Source organism: Octodon degus, unplaced genomic scaffold (assembly GCF_000260255.1).
Source record: "Octodon degus isolate 3935 unplaced genomic scaffold, OctDeg1.0 scaffold00014, whole genome shotgun sequence".
Lineage (NCBI taxonomy): Eukaryota > Metazoa > Chordata > Mammalia > Rodentia > Octodontidae > Octodon > Octodon degus.
In genome coordinates, this window is record NW_004524590.1 from 19,533,964 (window position 1) to 19,538,713 (window position 4,750).

The 4,750-nt window shown below is 45.8% G+C and overlaps 1 protein-coding gene across 2 annotated transcripts in view; it reads right to left on the reverse strand.

Moving 5' to 3' along the window:
• The window catches only part of Nckap5 (NCK associated protein 5), a 959,001-nt gene extending 956,789 nt beyond the window's left edge, over window positions 1-2,212 (reverse strand). For both annotated transcript variants that reach the window (XM_023709695.1, XM_023709692.1), the window contains exon 1: window positions 1,546-2,212. The gene's annotated coding sequence lies outside the window, so the exon portion shown is untranslated. The remainder of the gene's footprint in view (window positions 1-1,545) is intronic.
• Between the last annotated feature and the right edge of the window lie 2,538 nt (window positions 2,213-4,750).

Sequence of the window (4,750 nt, forward strand, 5' to 3'; positions counted from 1 at the left end):
TTTTTTTTTTTTCACAGTAAAGAAAGTAACAAATTTATTACATGATTCAGACCAAAAGGACCCTTTAAGATAACATTAAAATATATTATTATTTGACCTGATTTGTCTTTTGAAGATTTCTCTGGTAGCCACTTCAAATTGTATAATTCAACATAAATGACTAATAGTTTTCAAAGGAATTTTAACAACAAATACTATTTTAAACAAAACAAAACAAAACAAAAACAAAAAAAAAAAACCACAGAGAGTCCTGAATCCTAAGACATAAGATACACTGGAGCTGAACGTACTCTGATGGGAAAAATGAGTACTAAGAGGCGGAGGTTTCCCACCTTAGGCCTTGAGGAAAAGTTGGAAATTTTAAGATGTTTCCGTACTGGCTCAGAGAGGTCATGAGGGCAGTCACGGTGCCTCTGGGCTGCTGAGGAGTTCAGCTGTACTGAGGAACAAGCCCTCTCCTGGAATGAGTCACAGGTTTGCCTGCGGGAGCTCAAAGGCCAGAAGCCACAGTTTACCCATCTGCTCAGCGGGCTGCCGGGGCTTGAGGGCTGGAATCGTCCCAGGCTGCTACCGGCTGTAGACGCCTGAACTGGGGGCGCTGTGGAGGAAACCAGCAGCGAGCGACACACAGAAACGCAAGCTAACAGGTTCAGGAGCAGAACTTCTAGGTAGCTCTTCTCCTGAAGAGCTCACAGGAGACCGAGAGCCAGACGGTAAGAGGGAGTCCTGGCCGAGCTGGCGGGCACACAGAGCTCACTGTCCTTTTTAACCTGCAGAGAATATTTGGAGCGTTGTGAGGGCCCCGAGGAAAGCGACAGAGAGAATGCAGCTCTTGCAACAAGCCGAGTGTCAAAGTTTGACTTTTTCAGTGTACATTAACCCAGTTAATCAACAGGTAAATCAGAACACTGAACACTTCTCCAGATAGTTAACGGGGTTCACTGGAAAAATCTGAGTAGAAACAGAATTTGAAAACATTTTACACTCCATACAAAACACCTGCGAATGAATGAACTTGAACGGGGAAGGGGAGGGAAGATAGGGGAGGAGAAGGGAGGAAGAGGACAGCTCGGGGCCAGCTTATGGCAAGGAAAGGACAAGAAATCATAAACAACTACATGTGCGTAGTAGGAATCCACAAACTACAGCAAAGATGGGGGAAAGGGTTTCCCCTCCAGCACACCACTTAATTAAAAAATACTCTATAATTTTCCACTAAAGCTTCTAGGTGGTGTAATCGTTTTTTGTTCGGTTAGTTGGTATTTATTTAACAACCAACAGCGGGGACGGCAGCCCACCCTCCGCCGCCGCAGGCGGGCGGGGTCCGGATTCCGCACCCGCCTCTCTGCGCCCTCCGCGCTGCGCCTCGCCCGCCCGTCAGCTCCAGCGCGCTGTAATCACTTGGAACAAATGCATACTTGTGGCTGCCGGGCGAGCCGGCAGAAAAACGTAAACATCATCATCTCACTTTAAAAGGAAAGCAAGCTGTATAAATAAGAAAAACTGTTATGAGAGTTAAAAAAAGAAAAATCCCACCAGTCTTACTTGCAGCGAGCGCCTCAGTAAACACCGATCACACCGTGGAGACAGACGGGGAGCTGCCACAACTCGACAACTCTCTGACGCTGAAAAGCCTTGTCCCGCGGTTATCCTCTGTTTGTTTTTGAATCATGCAGACTGCCGCTCAGAGACCGCGTTCCCGAGGATCAGAGCGAGCGGCTCCGAAGTCCCGCGGCGAATCCGAATCCGAATCCGAATCCGAATCCCAGCGGCGAGTGCGCAGAGACTCGCGCTGCTCCCGGCTGCGGCTCCGTAGTGGCTCCGAGCTTGTAAATACAAGCTCCGTGGACAAAGTCCCAAATGACATCACTGGCAGCTGCTTATTGTTGAGTCTTTATTAACTGACTGTCAAAAAGAAAGGAGGGGGTGGGGAGCAAGAGTATCTTTTCTGCAGCAAAATCCAGTGTCTAGGAGTGCATTCCAGTTCCACGCCCCTAAATAATCCTGTTGATTCACATTTTCAAGAGCTTGGCTTCTTTCAGGTCCAGAAAGCCAAAGAATTACCTCCACGGGTGCACGCTGCATAAACTGCAGATGTGGAGAAGTTTGAGGGCCAGAGAAGACTTCTGAGATTGTTTACCCACCTGCTTGGGACTAGCTTCAGAATTTGGCGATTCATCAATATGCAAATATTGCTTGTGTCTTCCTTGCATTGGCTAACAACTCTGACTGTGATCTACCAACTTGGCTAACGCTTTTTGTTTTTCCTAAATAAATTATCTTGGATTGCTGCTTTTCTTTCAGATACTCTCTACATGAAACGTTTCTCAATCTAGGGTAGAAGCAAGGGCCTCCTGAAATCACGAGGCAAAATGTTGTACACATTTGCAAGTAAGCGACTTGCTTTTTAGCAAGAACGCTGGAAGCTTTCCTCTGACTCTTAACATTTGAATCTACTACCTGCACCACACAACGTTCAAGAGTGATTAAGAATCTCTATCGAGTATCACTAATAATCTCAAGGAACACTACAAACCTTACTCACTGGCCGTTGTCAGAAGTGCCCCTGTCTCTTATTTCCCTCTCTGCCACGCTCTCTTCTTCTAACAGTCGATTTACACAGTGTTTCTAGCTGTCTCCCCCCATGCCTGGTGCCCTGGGACAGGCATTCCACGTCTATCTAACGTGCGTCCTGCCCGGAAGCTCCAACTCCCAGGCACTGTTTTCCTTCCTTGCTCCTCGACTTCTATAAGGATGCTTACTATTTATATTTATTTGCTGCTTTTTATATACCTCCTTGTATTTTTAGTTTGTTTTTCAGCCATCTGTGTTCTGTCTCCCCAACTCGGTTTGACCAGTCTGTAGGAGCAGCTATTGTGTTGCCTTATTTATTTGTTTATGTCCAGATCTGTGGCCACAGGGAATGGGAAGCCGAAGTGCAGGGGGAGGGGCAAGAGGGTGGAGGCCCGAAGGTTAGCAGATCCCACAGAACACAGAAGGGACGTGTGGGGACATTCAGGGCCACCCCGCCCGGCCTTGAAAATAATGGCCTCACACTCTGCTGCTCACCCTCACCAGCACTTACTCCGTGTCACCAAATCACCTTCTCAAAGAACAGCAATTGATTATTGATTTCACAGGCGACTGGGATCCCCTAATCTGACACTTTCAGGAGAGCAATAAAGACAGCACAGATCTCGTCTGTTACTTGGGAGTCTTAAATGAGCACAATGCTAACCAAAGAAAACTGGAAGTGTTGAACATTGTATATGTACAAAGTCTGATGCAGCAACCCCACTTTTCCACAGTGACCCTGCAAATGTGTTCAAACACAGAGCACTAGGATAGAAGCATCAGAATGTTCTCTACAGCATTCATTGTTCTTCACCTGATAAGGGTGGGATCCCTCCCACCTTCACCTGATAAGGGTGGGATCCCTCCCACCTTCACCGATATGAAGAAAGGTAAGCTGAGGCAGTTGTGCATATGCTCACAGGACAGAGGAGATGGTCCTTGTGTAGTGACTAGAGTTAGTTGTGGAAAAAAGTGCGGTGTATGATGAGAAAAATTGTGCAAATTAAGGTTGGTCATCTCAGGAAGAGGTAGGAGGAGTGTTTTCTTTTGGTATGGCTTGACATTTTTCAATAATCATGTTATTAAGATAATTTGTTATTCAAATAATTTTTAAAAGACACCATGGTAAGGCTGGGTGTGGTGGTGCACACCTGTAATCCTAGCACTCAGGAGGCTGAGGCAGGAGAATCATTGCTAGTTCAAGGCCAGCCTGGTTACAAAGTGAGCTCAAGGCCATCCTGAACTACATAGTGAAAACCTGTCTCAAAAGGACAAAAAAATAAAAAATACAATAGTATAATTTTAAAATACATCTGAAGGAGAAACTTGGCTATTCATTTACAAAATGTTTGACCTATACTAGGTATTCAGTGAGGAACTGTTGCTTGCAATGGCTTTCGAAGTTCCTCCTGTGACTCTACAGTGTATAGATATAGACTTGGGTAAAAAAAAGAAGGGGAACCAGCTACTGGGTTTTATTCTAACTCAGAGACTGACCCTCTTCCCATTACATTTAAGAACTAATTTGAAAACCTCTTAAACTCTGTCCACTGTAGTAATGATTACAGTTAAGCATCCAGAACATAAAGGGCTGACCTTTACTTGTGCAATAGCTGCTTGACAAATGGAGCTTTAAGGGAAGACAAGTACACGCTGCTCTGGTTCAACTCCCCAAGTGCTCACAAGCATTGCAGGGAGAAGTCAAAGTCGGGAAATGTGCCGAGGTGCAGTCTGCCTGCCTCTCTGTCCTGGCTCGTCTGCCTTGATTGCACTCCAGGGGAAGGTGAGCAAAGTCTGACCCAAGGCGAGGCACCCCAGCTGTACTGGAAGGGAGGGCTTGGGGCTTTCTCAGTGGTCCTGAGTGACAGCAAAAGCCAAGTCGGCAACCCTGCATACTGCCTACTGGGTCTCTGTGGTGGAAACTGGAGGACATAAGCCATACATCAGATGCTATGTGTTTCTTTATGGTGGAAAAAAGTGTCCAAGAAAGAGAATGACTGAAAATTTCCACCAAGGTAGGATGGGTTTTTTTTAAGGCAAGATTTCCATCCCTCTGGGAAAGCACACTAGTGCCTTGTCTTACACGTATTGAAAAGATACCTCGTGTCTATGACCATTTGACAAAAAGAACATCTGCCTAGAGCTCCTGCATGTTTTTTGTTTTTTGTTTTTTTTT